The 18074-nt window shown below is 43.6% G+C and overlaps 1 pseudogene across 1 annotated transcript; it reads right to left on the reverse strand.

Moving 5' to 3' along the window:
• Positions 1-1850: 1850 nt before the first annotated feature.
• Positions 1851-2297, reverse strand: LOC308458321 (large ribosomal subunit protein eL33 pseudogene; annotated as a pseudogene). The gene has a single exon. The product of its transcript is annotated as a large ribosomal subunit protein eL33 pseudogene (transcript).
• Between the last annotated feature and the right edge of the window lie 15777 nt (positions 2298-18074).

Here is an 18074-nt window from a genome sequence, read left to right on the forward strand (position 1 = left end):
ACCGTTAAAGATTTTATTTGTTTGCTTTCCGTAGAGGTTGTACTGGGCTTGTGCGGTTGGGCATTCCTGCCTTATTGAAGCCCCATTCTTGTGCAAATCTATGCTGCGCATTAGTATAACAGCACAAGGCATGGAAGGAGAACCAATTTGCTTGCTCATTTATTTGCAAACTCAGGTATTCAGAATGCACACTTGTCAAATGTAACAAGTTGCTCCTACACCGATTCTTAAGTGCTGTCTGTATACCAGTGCAACAAGGCAGCATCTAGTTATGTGAACTTCACTCAACTCAAATCCTTTCTCTTGCCAGAGGAAACCCAGTAACCCCAGATCTTTTAAACACAAGAACTAGGGACATTGTGTCATGACTGAGCTAAGTATTCATTTCACCAGTAGAGCCAGGCGGGGAAGTTTGGAAAAGTGGTACTTTCCCATATCTGTTTGCTATGAAGGTACACCCTGTTGAGTGTCTTGGGACATCATGTGCAGTGCCAGAAGCAAGTGTGAATTCTTTCCCTGTACTTTGCAGGAATGATGGCAGGAACACGAGAGGCCGTTGCAATGGAGGAAAGAATGTGGTAAGAAAGACTCAGTACGGTCCGTACGCCAATAAAGGTTTGAGAATCCGACTCAATAAAAGCTTGGCCATTCTTGTTCCAGTTTTGCAATCCCAGAAGTACTGCCTGCAGAATTAGCTAGCTGGAGCATTGTGGTGCATCACTGCAAATACTCAACAAACGGCTACAGATCAATTTTGCCTGTGTCGGTGTGTGGGACAAGCCGCAGAAAAGGAATGCTTGTAATAACAGGATTGTGAACTGTATACAACAAACGACTTCCATTAAATAGGTTTAACAAGTCAGCCAGTCCCTATGGAATAAATGACACAGGACAGTGACAGAGGCATGCGCTCTGATTATGGAGACTACAGGGATTGGTGTCTGTTTTTAGAGCAAAAAAGGCACAATATCCCAGTGCCAGATACTTCAAGTACCAGAATCCACCAGGGGGAGGGGGGAGAGTGGACAGAAACTGGGAGGGAAGCCATGCACCTCTTTTGCTCTAAAAGTTGAGTCCTCTCATCCATTTGGTTAAGTCAGGTCTTGTTGGTCTAAGCACGACAGCCCCATCCCCCAATGCTGGGACCAACTTAGTGCCTCTGCTGTGTAAATAGAAATATAAACCAATCTGTCTTTTTTAATAATAATAATAATAATAATAATAATAATAATAATAATAATTTTTATTTTACTTTTACAAGTGTAAAGGTACAACAATACCAAATACATATCCATATTTAAAGATTTATCGGAATCGCCAGGCTTCCCATCATACCTTCCCTGGGTCCTATTGTCAACATTTTCAGCTACATATTATTTCTCATCCATATTTTATATCTCTCCATATTGTCCATAGTAGTTGTTACATTACAAGTGTTATTAGAATCCTGCTAATGTTTTCATCTGCTTACAGTGGTCTCCTAAATAAATTATAAATGTTTCCCATTCTTTCTTGATGTTTTGGTCTTCTTGGTTCCTGAGCTTTCCGGCCAGTTTTACCATTTTGGCATAATCGAGCAGCTTGGTTTGCCATTCCTCTCTGGTCGGGACTTTATCTTCTTTCCATCTCTGGACTAATAGCATCCGTGCGGCTGTTGTCGCACACATAAAGTATTTTCTGCTCCTTTGGTTGTCGGTAGCTACAATTCCTAACAGAAAGGCTTCTGGGTGGTTTTTTTACAAAGGTTATTTTAAACATTTTTTTCCAGTTCATTACATATCATTTCCCAGAATGCTTTTATTACCTTGCACGACCACCACATTATTTATTTATTTATTTATTTTGAATACAATCTTAATTTTATTTTCACTCTAAATTTAGACTCTAGATGGATACAGCATCACTCAGATCCTGTGTCCAATGGCTTTGGCAGGTAGGTTGGAGTGGAACTTTGCCTGCACCATGCTGCTGTTTCCATGGGCACGGGTCACATTTCCCCAGATCACTCTGGTCATGTTGGGTTTGCCACCAGGAGTCGCAGTGTTGTTTTTTGCTTTGCACACATAGGTGCATTTCTTGCCCAAATAGAATTCTGTCTCATTACGGGAATAAACTCCCTCAATTTTCAGAAGAGCTGTTCTCTCTCTGGTTTCAAAGACCTCGCTTGTAGCCAGCAGAAGTGGCCTTGGACCACACCCTGCCAGTCATGGTGTTGTCTTGAAGTCCTGTTCCCAGCAGGCCTCAGCAGCACCGAGCCAAGATGGCGGCGAGAAAGAGCCACGACCACCACATATGATAAAAAAGGTACCTTCTTTTACTTTGCATTTCCAGCAGGTATTTGTACTTGTATTATACATTTGCACTAACTTATTAGGAGTCAAATACCACAGATACAACATTTTCATATACCGTATTTTTCACTCTATAAGACGCACCAGACCATAAGACATACCTAGTTTTTGGAGGAGGAAAACAAGAAAAAAAATATTCTGAATCTCAGAAGCCAGAACAACAAGAGGGATCACTGCACAGCGATCCCTCTTGCTGTTCTGGCTTCTGGGATAGCTGCGCAGCCTGCATTCGCTCCATAAGACGCACACACATTTCCCCTTACTTTTTAGGAGGGAAAAAGTGAGTCTTATAGAGCAAAAGATACAGTAATTTTCTTTCAGCGTACAACATGCCGAGAATTTCTAAACCAATCTGTCTTCATTCTCCAGGGGGATGTTGGATGGGGGGATTTCAGGGACCACATCTGGCCTGCAGACCAGGGGTTCCCCACTCTGTTTCGTGGCACCGGACTGCATAGGCTGTGTCTGTTTCGTAATGTTTAGCCCCAGTGTCCCCAAACAGCATGTGTTGGGGTCAAGCCGGTTTACTGTTCAGGCTGCCTCGAAACAGAACCGGAATGGCGCCAAGTCATCGATGGAACCACCCAAAGCTGCATTTCTGCCACACAGAAAAGCCCTCCATGTGTTCCCATCTTCTCCTAAAAAAACCCCAGAGCCAAAAGCTACCACATCAGTCAGGCTTGCTATAATGAACTCCAGCTTCTCCTCTGTTTGGTCCTGGCAGTGATGCTATACATATCATAGGAAACCACGAACCCCAACCGCAAGATGAACGCCTCCGTTTCTGTGCAACGTTTTCCTCCTGCAGGGTGCTCACAATTTCAGGACTTGGGTGTCACAATGCAGACGCTATTAGAAGGCACCTGTTCGATACAATGGAAAGGCAGTCTCCTGTGATTAAAATATCTCTTTTATGACAAATGCCGCACAACTGTTTGGCTGCAACTATAAAGCAAACGGGCTATTTGCATATGAAAGGGGATTCTTATACATTTGGGAGTGATGGAATCGGATCTCTATGTGGCCAAGGAAGTAGGGAAAGGAAATATTTTCTCTCTCCTTTCTTTCCATGGATGTTGATAGGGAAAGGCCACGGTTTTGCATCCGCTGTTCTGGAGCTATTGATCCGGGCAGCACTGATTGCTGGAATGTTAAGTCTGTCGTCTCAGCAAGGAATCAGAATTATGCAAGATGTGCCAAGAGGAAACTTACTTTCCAGTGTGTGTGTGTGTGTGTGTGTGTTTGTGTAGTTTGACACCAACTGAGCAAATGCAGCAAGTGAGAATTTGAAGTCTGGAAATAAACATGTATATTCTTTGTGATGTTATTAGCAGTGAATACTTGAAAACAAGCCGGGTTTCAGTTCAGGATCCCAGTATGAATTTAATGTATTAGGGAGCCCCGCAGATATCTGCCGGGTACTCTGAAGGACACATGCATGCACACACGAGCAAGTAAATATACAAGTAATCACACAAAACTACATTTGGTTTGTGAGCAGGGACACTGCTTGTCCCGTCTTCAAGAAACTATTCTTACTTCCACTTTCCTAATGTAACGATCAGCATGCCATTGTGGGGCTGGTACCAAGCATGGATGCGGGTGGCGCTGTGGTCTAAACCACTGAGCCTCTTGGGCTTGCCGATTGGGAGGTTAGCGGTTCGAATCCCTGTGATGGAGTGAGCGCCTGTTGTTCTGTCCCAGCTCCTGCCGACCTAGCAGTTTGAAAGCATGCCAGTGCAAGTAGATTAATAGGTTCTGCTGTGGCGGGAAAGTCGTCGGCAGCAGTGTCTGGGTGTAAATTGGTGAAAATATCCTGGAAAATCTATACCTATGGCAGCCTCTGCCAATTTTGCCATTTCTCCCTAAAAAAGCTCAACAACGTTTTTTGTGTGTCTGGATTTTCACTGTTTGAAATATGGCAATCCTAATGCACTGGGAAGTGTAGCATAATGCTTGCTTTGATCCAACACCTCCTAACTTCCCTGCAAAAAAATCAAGAATGAATGCTCAATATATAGGTCATCTGGAAGCCCCATGTTGCTCCCTGCAGCCCCTGTTTCGCATCTGGGTCCTGTTGGTGGACTTTAAGGTTCTGGTAAAGAGCAAAGTTGATCCTGCAAACTAGAAAGCCATTTGCCCTCCTTCAGCATATCTTTGGGATTGGGTCTTTAAAAATAGTGTTCCATGGCAAAATCTGTTCAAATGTAATGTTGATACTTGTTAACAGACTTGAGTAATTTTATGAAAGAGGCAGGAGATCAAGAAACAAGACTGTCGAGAACTTAGCATAAAGGCTAATCCAACTGTGTACTGAGAACCGATCCAATTAAATCATACATTTGCTATTCATCCCTTTTAATTAATGCTTCCCTGCCTCGTTTACGCCCACATTAAACCATCCCTGAATTATGGTTCTTGGCTTATGCAAGTTTGCATGACACAAGTCTCTATTAACCTTGCAAAGATGATGGTGGGAGGAACAAAGTGGGATTTATGTAACAAGGAAACACAGAACTCGTAAGTGAAGATTTAGCATGCTACCTCACTCAGGCATTCCACATCACCAAGCCTTCCAACCTTGGTTGGAGGAAAACTGTTACACTTTTTAAATGGGCAAAAGAAGCCCATATTAGGTAAATAACAGGAGCAAGAACAAGGATCTATTTCTAAAGCAAACAAACAAACAAACAAACAAATCTACATGTGTATTTCTGCACTATATGGAAAGACAAAAATTACATTTAGGATTTGCAGGCTCAGTGGGCTCATTCAGCTCATCTGAAGGTCACAAAAGTCAGTGACACCAGAAATTGAGCTCCTCTGCTGATCCTCATCCCACCTGAAATGGTGGGTGAGAATCTCCAGTTATCTATCTGAAGATGTGCTTTCTCTGGACCACCCCATTGACTTTGTTGACCAGTTTTTTTTCCATCAGGCTCCTCCTTCCATCAGCCACCAGCATTCCATAAGGCTGCAGCAGAGTGAGAGCGGAGAAGTAGGAATAATAATAATAATAATAATAATAATAATAATAATTATACCTCACCACTCTGGGTGGCTCCCAACAGAATATTAAAAACACAATAAAACATCAAAACGTCAAACATTAAAAACTTCCCTAAACAGGGCTGCCTTCAGATGTCTTCTAAAAGTCAAATAGTTTTTTATTTCCTTGACATCTGGTGGGAGGGCGTTCCACAGGGTGGGTGCCACTACCAAGAAGGCCCTCTGCCTGGTTCCCTGTAACCTCACTTCCTGCAGTCAGGGAACCGCCAGAAGACTCTCGGAGCTCGACCTCAGTGTCCAGGCTGAACGATGGAGGTGGAGACGCTCCTTCAGGTATACTGGAAGCTATGCTGAGAAGCCAACTAGTTTCTCACAGACCACAGCCCCCGTCTAGCTTCCATCAAGATAAGGAGGAGGCATGATCAGAGTTTTAAGGACACATTTCAGCCAGGCAAACACACTCCCAGAGGGTCTGAAGCAGGACTGGTGAGAGGGGTGGCCTGAGGAGAGAGGCTGTGGAGCTCCAGTGGCCAGACAAAGAAGTCCAGAGGTTCCCCACCCCTGCTTTGAATGAACAAATAAATACATTGTATAATGTTAAATATGGCAATCAGCGTGGAAGCAGCTGCTGCATCTCACCTCACAAAATGCACCTCCACCAGTGCTCTTCCCTCCCTCCTGAGGTGACCAGGAGTCTCATGTTGACCCATGAAGCCCTAATGGTGGACAAGAGACTTATAATGATGAACTGGAAGAAAAGAGATACGATTCACCTTAATCAATGCCTTGACAGCATGACAACATTGGCAACATATGAACGGACAGCTTATAGATGCAGACTTTCTTTGGATAAATACAATGATATCTGGAAAGAGTTTACACAGAATATCCAAGTATGATTGTCTTCCATGAACATGGTCTTAACAGTGAGTCCGCAAGTGCCTGTGGAGGCCAATTCTGGATCCACACCTCCTTTCACAATGGGGACATAGGTTTCCAGGTGGGAGTTGATCACGGTGAAGGTTTGCCAAATGTGCCTTTCTTTTAGCACATTTCTCGTCCTGAGTCAGAGCGTCTTCAAAGTCCATGACACCTTTGGTAAAGGCTGTTCTCCAATTGGAGCGTTCGCAGTCCAGTGTTCCCCAATTGTCGTTGTTTATACTATATATTTTTAGATTTGCCTTGAGAGAGTCTTTTAACCTCTTTTGTTGACCACCGGCACTGCGTTTTCCATTTTTTAGTTCAGAATAGAATAGTTGCTTTGGAAGACGATAATCAGGCATCCACACAACATAACCAGTCCAACGAAGTTGATGTTGAAGAATCGTTGCTTTGACACAGAATGTATTAGGTTACGGACAATTATATTAGGTTCTTGAACATATTAGGTTATTGACTCTCCTTCCTTGGAGATTTTTAAACAGAGGTTAGATGGCCATCTGTCATGGATGCTTTATCTGAGACTCCTGCATTTCAGGACTAGATTTGCTGGACTAGATTTGAATAGTCTGATTTGAAAATACGAAAGAAAGAGAGAGCAGGGAAGGTCTTGAAATTGCCTCCAAAACAGCACCCAGGCAGCAGATTCAGCAGGTACACAGACCACCTAGTTACAGTCTCCCCCTTGGTGGTTTAGGTGTATGGTGCTATGATTTAATTTATAGTAATTACTTCTGCATTTGCATCTATTCATATGCAAAGTTTATGCAAAATTCATGCCATATGCAAAATTCATGCAAAATGATACCTTCTTTTGTCCTCATTTGCTTGTTTGGTGATGCATTCATTCCCACTTCTCTGCCAATGTGGATGTGTGCACCTCAGATTTGTGCTTACTGAACAACAACACAACACAACAAACTGAGAGGAGTGTAAGGTAAAAGGTAAGGGACCCCTGGATGATTAAGTCCAGTCAAAGGCGACTATGGGGTGTGGCGCTCATCTCACTTTCAGGCTGAGGGAGCTGGCATTTGTCCACAGACAGCTTATCAGGTCATGTGGCCAGCAGGACTAAACTGCCTCTGGCACAACAGGACACCGTGACGGAAACCAGAGTACACGGAGACGCCATTTACCTTCCTGCCACAGCGGTACCTATTTATCTACTCGCACTGGTGTGCTTTTGAACTGCTAGGTTGGCAGGAGCTAGAACAGAGCAATGGGAGCTCACCCCATTGTGGGGATTTGAACCACTGACCTTCCAATCGGCAAGCCCAAAAGACTCAGTGGTTTAGACTACAGCGCCACCTACATCGCTAGAGGAGTATAAAAAGTAGCGATGCCTTTGTTGCCTCAGATGGAATCCTAAGCATCAGGTTCACCAAACTGAGTTCCACTGGAATCAATAGGATTTGTGGCCAAGTAGGCAAATATTTTGACAAACCTAGACAGCATCTTAAAAAGTAGAGACATCACCTTGCCAACAAAGGTCCGTATAGTAAAAGCTATGGTTTTCCCAGTAGTGATGTATGGAAGTGAAAGCTGGACCATAAAGAAGGCTGATCGCTGAAGAATTGATGCTTTTGAATTATGGTGCTGGAGGAGACTCTTGAGAGTCCCATGGACTGCAAGAAGATCAAACCTATCCATTCTTAAGGAAATCAGCCCTGAGTGCTCACTGGAAGGACAGATCTTGAAGCTGAGGCTCCAATACTTTGGCCACTTCATGAGAAGAGAAGACTCCCTGGAAAAGACCCTGATGCTGGGAAAGATGGAGGGCACAAGGAGAAGGGGACGGCAGAGGACGAGATGGTTGGACAGTGTTCTCGAAGCTACCAGCATGAGTTTGACCAAACTGCGGGAGGAAGTGGAAGACAAGAGTGCTTGGCGTGCTCTGGTCCATGGGGTCACGAAGAGTCGGACACGACTAAACGACTAAACAACAACAACAACAGGCAAATATTTCCCCACTTTACTGAAAACTCCCAGTGCAGTCCTCGGAAGTAAGCCTCAATGGGTTTGACAGCACTTACTCCCTGGTGATTGTGTCTTGGATTACAGCCTCAGCATCCTTTCTGCCCCATGCCCCTGAGGCAGCAATCTGAACACCGAATCCACTGTGGTCAAACACTGTTATCTCAAAGTTAATAATCTGCTTTTACAAAAGCACTTGAATAGCTTACTGTTTCTGTAGAGATGACAGAGCAAGAGCTATTTCACCCAGTAGGTCTGCAAGAAAAAACATTCAGACACTCTCTGTGATGGAGCATTAGATTATTCTTTTCTTAAAAGGGAAACACTATTAAGGAAAATTTAAGCTATGGCAACTGTTAAGGTCACCGTTGGACATTAGATGCCTTTTCTTGGAAACACAAACTCTGCGAAAGCATCTCTCCAACAAAGAAGGAGAGAAAAAACACTGTTTGATGGACTTAGATCTCAGTAATTTAAAAATCCTTCTGAACATGTCAGTGTGAGTTCAAAGTAGCTAAAATAGCTGCAAATGTGACGTGCTAGGAATCTGTGGCAGGGCTGAAACAATCAGAAGAGCAAACAAGTAATGATTAAACCTCTAATCAGAAGCATTATCCGTTGCTGTGTTTTTTCTTGTAGCTGCAGGAAAAGATGCTGTAACAGATCTTTAAATAGAAAACCTGAGGCTAAATTCCACTTCATCTATCAAAAGCAGCTGCTAGGAGATGACCTAATTTTAGCAGCTTATCAATTCCTTAGTGCTTGTTGGTTGATGTAACTTTGATCCTCTGATGCTAGATGACTTTTTGTGCTGAATATAGCTAGAATTTAATGTGAATCTTTTGGATGGCTGCCCAGCCAAGCTGTGTAATCCAAACAAAGTGGGTGGGTGGGTGGGGGAGAAAGAGCAGGACATGATTCGAGCTACTCACGTGTACAATAATACAGCCCTTACGCATGCACACATGTGCACACAGAGCCATTCATGTCGCCAAGCACAGATTTTAAATATAGTGTTCTCGGTTGGTTTCCTCTCCCCTCCCAAAGAACGCTTTGCTTTTCACATGGCAAAGACCTGAGCATTTTAGGATTTAGCTGCCGCCAAGCTGTAATGATAATTGCAGGATGCCTGTAATGAATGTTTTCCAACCAAATCATTGTCATTTCATAGGGCTGTTATTTCTATTTATGTACAGATTAGCCAATGCCTTATCAAAGGGAGAGAGAAAGGCTTTGTTTTTGCTTTTTTCCAGTAATCTGCATTGTGAAGGGCCTTTTGTCTCCCTTGCTGTCCCCCCTCCCCTTTTCATGTAGATTCTCTAACTTGTTTTTCTGTTCTTTTTCTGGCTCCTCTATAAATCCATCTGGGGCACACATGCGACTGGCTGGGCATGTAGCCGATACTTCGCACCGACTTACATGCCCTCCCTGGCCTTATTTGTTAGTCATCAGGCCAGAGGAGGAGTTTGGTGCCCTATTTTCCCCCTTAACGTTATGAATAACATTATGTAAAGGGGGGGGGGGCAAGGCTAAGTTCAGCCGGATTCATCGCTTTCCCTCAGACCAAGGAGGCAGCTCTGTCTTCTCCCAGGATCTCTCAGGGACCGGGGCCATTTTGGGGCATTGTTGACACTGAAAAGGTCCATGACTCACCGCGTTACCTTGAGCAAGTGAGCAAGTGAGCTATTACTCATTTACGTTTCTTAGTTAAGGCATGCAAATACAGTGGTACCTCGGGTTACATATGCTTCAAGTTACATACGCTTCAGGTTACAGACTCCGCTAACCCAGAAATAGTGCTTCAGGTTAAGAACTTTGCTTCAGGATGAGAACAGAAATCGTGCTCTGGTGGCGTGGCAGCAGCAGGAGGCCCCGTTAGCTAAAGTGGTGCTTCAGGTTAAGAACAGTTTCAGGTTAAGAACAGACTTCCGGAACGAATTAAGTACTTAACCCGAGGTACCACTGTATAGAACTATGAGGGAACTGAAGCTCATGCAGTCCAACCCAAAACTTTTACCTGATCTGCATTTCAGCACTCCCATGAGAAAAGTTAAGGATGCAGGAGGTGTCCTGTTCTAAACCACTGAGCCTCTTGGGCTTGCCGAAGGTTGGCAGTTCGAATCCCCATGACGGGGTGAGCTCCCGTTGCTCTGTCCCAGCTCCTGCCAACCTAACAGTTCAAAAGCACACTCCCTAGCATCCCACTGCCAGAGGATTGCCTCCTTTCATTCACCAGTTTGCCTCCTCCAAGTGGAAGAAACCTGGGCAGGGCTGAATGTCACATCCATTGCCAGGTGTGTCCTGCTGGAAACAAAGAAGGTTTTCCCCCTTGGCCTGCCTTTATATCCACTCTGTTGTGAAGTGCTTTTGTGACATCACAAGAAACCCACAGCCAATGGCAACAGCTGAGGAGCCATCACCTTCATTGCTTTGAGCCTCACAATGGCAGGTGGACCTATCAGTGGTTGTGTGCTTGTTTATTGAGGACACAGGTGGAGCTGTGGTCTAAACCACCGAGACTTTTGGGCTTCCCAATAAGAAGGTTGGTGGTTCGAATCCCCGTGACCGGGTTAGCTCCCATTGCTCTGTCCCAGCTTCTGCCAACCTAGCAGTTCGAAAGCATGCCAGTGCAAGTAGATAAATATGTACCACTGCGGCGGGAAGGTAAACGGCGTTTCTATGTCCTTTGGGTTCTGTCACGGTGTCCCATTGTGCCAGAAGCGGTTTAGTCATGCTGGCCACATGCTGGCCGGAAAGCTGTCTGTGGACAAATGCCAGCTCTCTCAGTCTGAAAGCGAGATGAGCGCCTCAACCCCATAGTCATCTTTGATTGGACTTAACCGTCCAGGGGTCCTTTACCCTTTACCTTTTTACTCCCATGAGAACAACTCACACAGGCTGTGTACTTCATGAGAATGTGTGGGGAGAACAGTCTTCTCTATCCTATTGTGCTCCAGAGATTTGTTGGGTTAGTTACATTTTATTTTGGTATTTTGTTTTACTATTATTTATTAATTTTTTGTTAATTTTTTATTATCTATCTATATCTATCTATCTATCTATCTATCTATCTATCTATCTATCTATCTATCTTTTGGTACTGTACAATTACCTTTCCCCTTTTCTCTTCCTATGGTGGCAGCAGAGCTAAATTTCATGACCACCATTGAATTTTCCCAGAATGCCACATATATTTATTTTTTATTCACCATTCCACATGTGTCTCAAGTGATGTGCAAAACTCAATAAAACAGCTTTAAAAAACACAGAAAATAACATGATATAAAATTTAAAGCAGCACAAAGTAGTCTCCATTCTCTCTCTCTTTTAATTTATTTATTTGGTTTTTCAGTTTAAAGTTTTACAATTGCATACAACATAAAAACAAGATTTCAAAGAATCGCCTGGACTTCCCTCCTCCCTTTTGCTAATCATTTCCTCCTGCATCTTTTATGATAATCCATATATTTTACATCTCCATTATGTCCAAAATTCACCATTAAACTACAAGTGTTATTCTAATCCTACTAATTGTTTTAGCTGTTTACAAAGGTTTTTAAGATAAATTATAATTTTCCCCCATTCCTTATTAAAATTTTGGTCTTCCTGATTTCTGATTCTTCCGGTCATTTTAGCCATTTCAGCATAATCCATCAGCTTCATCTGCAATTCTTCTCTGGTCGGGACTTTATCCTCTTTCCATCTCCGGTCCAGTAACATCTGCGCAGCTGTGGTCGCATACAGAAATTGTCTTTTCTGCTCCTTTGGTATTTTGGCACCTAAAAAGTAGTCTCTATTCTCTCCCTTGGCTCTCTCACACAAAAAGGTGCTGGGTGGCCATCTGTTATGGATGCTTTAGGTGAGATTCCTGCATTGCAAGGGGTTGGTCTAGATCAGGGCCGGATTTAGGTTTGATGAGGCCCTAAGCTACTGAAGGTAATGGGGCCCTTTATATGTCCAGATGTCCTTTGTCAACAACAAATTGTCACTGTTTTTTGTTGAATATATGCTATATGATAATTTATGGACCTAATAGGTATCTAAAGCCATTTGCACGTAACAAATAGGAGCCTACACAACACAAAACACTGTTGCTGTATGTAGGTTTTGTTTTATTTGTTTTTTATCTTATATTTTGGAAATGTACATCCAGGTGTGTTTTTTTCCTTTAAATTTTTTTGGGGACCCCAAAAGAGTGGGGCCCTGAGCCATAGCTTGTTTAGCTATACGTAAATCTGGCACTGGTCTAGATAACCCTTGAGTCAAACTATATGATTCTCTAGTTCTATGTCCCAAAATTATGCAATGTTTGGAGCATTTGAGGGGAATAAAGCAGCTCTGTTATTGTTGCTGCTTGGGATAAATATGCCGTAAATAAGAGATGACTAGAAATTATGCACCTATTTGATACTCAATGAATTCATTGAAGAACAAATGAAAATGCAGCCACAGGGGCCCCGTTCAGTTCCATTTTTTATTTGTTTCAAAATGAATGCAAACACCTCATTATATGTGCCAATGGCTGCCAGAGCAAATCTATGGGATGCTAGCGGCAGCACAAAGCCTTACTTTGAATGCACAAGTTTTCACAAGTTTGGAACGGCAGCTTTGCACGACGAGTCTAGTTCAGCTCACTGTGAAATTGCCTGTTGATTCACCTGACCTGCTGCTCGTGTTACCGCTAGTAAGACTTAATATAGCACTTTGAATTCAAAAAGCCACCATTTTCTGCTAGTTTCTTCCGTACAATACATACCTGCCAAATACGCTCTTTACTTTATATGTATATAGCCATAATCTTAATAATAATAATAATAATAATAATAATAATAATAATAATTTATTTATACCCTGCCCATCTGGCTGGATTTCCCCAGCCACTCTGGGTGGCTTCCAACAAAAGATTAAAAATACATTAAAACCTCAGTCATTAAAAACTTCCCTAAACAGGGCTGCCTTCAGATGTCTTCTAAACGTCAGATAGTTTCTTATTTCCTTGACATCTGATGGGAGGGTGTTCCATAGGGTGGGCGCCACTACCAAGAAGGCCCTCTGCCTGGTTCCCTGCAACCTCACTTCTCACAGTGAGGGAACCAGCAGAAAGCCTTGGGAGCTGGACCTCAGTGTCCAGGCTGAATGATGGGGGTGGAGATGCTCCTTCAGGTATACTGAGCCGAGGCTGTTTAGGGCTTTAAAGCAGGGGTAGGCAAACTAAGGTCCGGGGGCTGAATCTGGCCCAATCACCTTCTAAATTCAGCCCGCAGATGGTCTAGGAATCAGTGTGTTTTTACATGAATAGAATGTGTGCTTTTATTTAAAATGCATCTCTGGGTTATTTGTGGGGTATAGGAATTCATTCATTTCCCCCCAAAAAATATAGTCCGGCCCCCCACAAAGTCTGAGGGACAGTGGACGGCCCCCTGCTGAAAAGGTTTGCTGACCCCTGCTTTAAAAGTCAGCACCAACACTTTGAATTGTGCTCGGAAACATACTGGGAGCTAATGTAGGTCTTTCAAGATCAGTGTTATATGGTCTCGGCAGCTTAGGGCAGCCTAGGGCAAAGAGAGAACCCAAACTCAGACTTCCTAACTCCCCTCTGCCTTGGCCACCAGCCCACTTTGTTTTGCACTGCCTAGGGCAATTTCATTTTAATTCCTAAAGTAACCGGAAGGTGTGAACCAGCTTATAAATTGCACATTTTAGCAGTTGTTTGTCCAGCTGGCACTTACTGGTTAGGCACATTTGAACCTGGAGAAAGGAATGAGGGATGCATACCTCGCTCCTGGCCCACTTGAAAATGCTGCCAGGCAACATGACTAACTAGTTCAGTTGACAGATTTATACAATAAGCTGGCAAGAGTGATTTGGTAACCTAGATGCATCTCATTAACCTCAATTCAGCAGCTATCATTCTTCCACTTATGCTTAACCCAGAGACTTGCTATCCAGGTCTGTGGGTTAATTTAGAAGCTTCCAAGCCCTCCCTGTGGATTAATCTGCAAAGTGCATTTACAGCCATGGGCGTTTATGGTTAACTGAATATGGCTTTTGAAAAATGCTAACCAAATAGACAAAATGCATCATATTGATATAGAGAAGGTTCAAATAATTCTAAGGGATAGATTTTCTCAAAATCAGAACAATGTCTGTAGAGGCCTGCACTCCATATGGACATTTAGGAACCCGTGTGACATATATAAGAGCCTATTGGCTTTAGAGATGAGACATGTTAAAAAATGGTCAAAAAACATGAGCAATCAAGGGTGTTGACTGGTTGTAAACTGGTCACAGCCTGTCTTGTACTGGGATACCAACACAGATATGGTTAGGATGAAGTGTAGAGACCAGGGGCACCAACTTGCTCCCCCCCCCCATTAAAGGGGTCTGGCCGCATGACTTGTCACATAATGCCGCAAGGTGGGTGCGAGATGGGTGGAGGGTGAACTTCACCCCAGTGGGGAATGTCATCCCCCTCAATATTGGCAGCGCTCAACCCCCGGCCCACCAAGGATGCTGAATTCCTTTTTGCCCCCTGTAGTTGGCACCCCTGGTAGAGGCAGCTATGCCAATTGTTGTTGTTTAGTTGTTTAGTCGTGTCCGACTCTTCGTGACCCCATGGACCAGAGCACACCAGGCACTTCTATCTTCCACTGCCTCCCACAGTTTGGTCAAACTCATGCTGGTAGCTTCGAGAACACTATTCAACCATCTGATCCTCTGTCGTCCCCTTCTCCTTGTGCCCTCAATCTTTCCCAACATCAGGGTCTTTTCCAGGGAGTCTTCTCTTCTCATGAGGTGGCCAAAGTATTGGAGCCTCAGCTTCAGGATCTGTCCTTCCAGTGAGCACTCAGAGATGATTTCCTTCAGAATGGATAGGTTTGATCTCCTTGCAGTCCATGGGACTCTCAAGAGTCTCCTCCAGCACCATAATTCGAAAACATCAATTCTTCGGCGATCAGCCTTCTTTATGGTCCAGCTCTCACTTCCATACATCACTACTGGGAAAACCATAGCTTTTACTATACGGACCTTTGTTGGCAAAGTGATGTCTCTACTTTTTAAGATGCTGTCTAGGTTTGTCATTGCTTTTCTCCCAAGAAGCAGACGTCTTTTAATTTCGTGGCTGCTGTCACCATCTGCAGTGATCACGGAGCCCAAGAAAGTAAAATCTCTCACTGCCTCCATTTCTTCCCCTTCTATTTGCCAGGAGGTGCCACCTGGAGGAGGAACCGGCAAGCTCCTCCAGTATCCCTGCCAAGAAAACTCCATGGACAAAGACAACAGGCTATGCCAATAGAATGTCACAAAACAATATCGCACCAGTTTTGTGGGAAGCGACTTTGGAAATGGGGTTAGGAAGGTGAAAAGTGATATTAGAGATGGCATGGGTAGGGAAGGGGAAGTTCTTTGGGGTTAAACTGGGGTGAATGACAGTGGGGCTAGTAAACCAGGTGAGCAGGGGTGCAGCCCCTAACATGTTTATATTTGCACACTGTGTTCAGTTCAAGGTGTCTCAATCTGCAAAAGATTTGCAGCCCAGCCACAAAGCAGAATGCCCTCTTCTCTCGCTCACAGCTTATTTGCAGTTTGTCTGCTTGCAATGACATATTTTTTTTTGTAGAATTCATGGTTTAGTAATGGAGCATGAAATACGGGCACTGATATCTTTGGCACATTCTTTTGTTTTGTTAAGTTTTCAGCCCCGGTACACCATCTATTTAAAGACCTTGCCATAAATATATCTACTGAGCAGAAATATGCTGCAGCAGACAAATGACTGTTGCAGCTGAGGGAAGTCAAAAGAAACATTTCCAGCGTCAATATAAATAAATGGAAGAAAAGGTTTGCTCCTTCTTCTGCCAACTTACAAGGTTGACACTGGCTGGAGCTACACATTCTGGCAACAGAAACTGTGTCACTGAAGAGAAACAGCCAGCCCTATTTTGCTCATAGCATGGCTAGAATAAATTCAGATGAATCCAAAAGGTGTAACTGAATGAGTAAGCCACTACAGTTCTTTAGTTTCAAAAGATCAACTGTGTCTGAAATGACACATTAATGGCAAGTACCACTGACTTCAATAGAATGTATTCATTGTGATAGACCATAGCTCAATGTTAGATAATATGCATTGCATGATAAATGTGTGGGATAATCAGCCTCATATAACCAACATGCTTAAGTCTAATTAAAGTATGAAGGGGTTAAGACCGTAGAGTAAGCTGTCCTGCCTTAGCTATCCTTGAGAAGGACTAGGCAATCAAACCTTTGGCTCCTCCCACCCTGTGAAGCTCAACGTGTGAGGAGATCTGAGCAGGTTATCCCCCTTCAGACCACATGGCACTCGCAAGCCACTCTTGAGTTTATACACCAATAATTTAGGAACTTTCACCACTTTGGAATTAAACGAAGCTTTACTGCCTGTGCAACTTTTTCTGGATGCTGCATGGAAAAGCACATGAATTTGGAGAGCTTGTAAGTAAACATTTTTTTAACTTTCCAAATTTTTGGTCTTTTTCTATGCTAGGTGAAGAGGGAAGGTTTTGGAACTCATGCTTCTTATAAGATATTCGCCAGCCAATGCTCTTAATGTTCTGCACCTGCCTGCCACTACTGCCACCACCTCTACCTGCTGCCACTGCTTGCTGCCAAGTTCTCCACACCTGCCACCGCCTACTCCTCTCCAGCCTCCTTTTAATCCCCTGCTGCCTTCCATTCTTCTTTTGTTAGTACTTCTCCATCCTTCCATCTCTGGGCTAGTAGCATTCTCGCTGCCATCTTTGCATACCTGGGCAATTTTTTTAATTTAATAGTAAATGTCTGGGTATTTCTCTATTCTAGGCCAGAAGCAGACGTGCTGTGGAGAGGTTGCTTAATCTTTGGCCCACTTGCCGGTCGCCCCCCAAAAAGCACAACAACTTTGGAAGATCGCTCAAAAAAAGCTCAGCAACTGTGTCTGGATTTTTACTTCTTGAAATATGGCAGCCCTAAAGCTGTCTGCTGGAATGTTGAAGCCACGCCTCTTCCTATGACCAGTCTGTATATTTGCAGTCAAATATCCCGTTGGACATTTATTACGCTCGTAGATCAGCATGATGCAAGTGAAGCCACATGTAAAACATTAAATGAACTCAAATATTACAAGATGCATTAATGGACCTTCTTCCACAGGAAACCAAACCAGGGTAAGTGTTGCTTGCCTAGAATTCCCCACCACTCAGAGACATGAGGTGAGCAATGTTGTTTCTTTGAAGGCACCTGAGAGGAAGCCGTGTGGGCAGATGTGCCCCCTGTTCCTTCTCCCTCCCCAACCTCCCAGAGGCCTGCTCCATATCCGAGAAGAGCATTAAGTTGAAGAGATGAAGGCAAGAAGCAATTGCTATGCTTTTAAAAGTACGAGATGTGCACACCAGGACTTCTAACACGGGCGTCTAAGAAGCCAACTCGGGTGTGTATGCTTCCTTCACTTGCTGGTTTCACAGGCAAGATCTCCTTTGGGAATAATGATGGGAAAAGAGCAAAGCACTCAAGCAAGGAAGGACTATATTCACACTGTAACAACCGAATTGTGCTCTTTTCCTGTTTGGTCTCTCCACACCCACCCTACTTTTGCAGATATGCATCAGTGTCACATCCAAAATCTAAGTGCGCAGGCTGGCTCATCTCATGGCTGGGAATAGCTACAAGTCTGAGACCTTTTCAAGTACAGTATGTGTATCTTGTTTCACTTCGTTGCTCTGCTTCATTACTATGGTAATCTCCTTTCTCCGTGAGTGTTTATATAAGGCTTGTTCCCTAGGT

The sequence above is a fragment of the Podarcis pityusensis genome (assembly GCF_964106645.2).
Source record: "Podarcis pityusensis genome assembly, chromosome: 11".
In the NCBI taxonomy this organism is placed as follows: Eukaryota; Metazoa; Chordata; class Lepidosauria; order Squamata; family Lacertidae; genus Podarcis; species Podarcis pityusensis.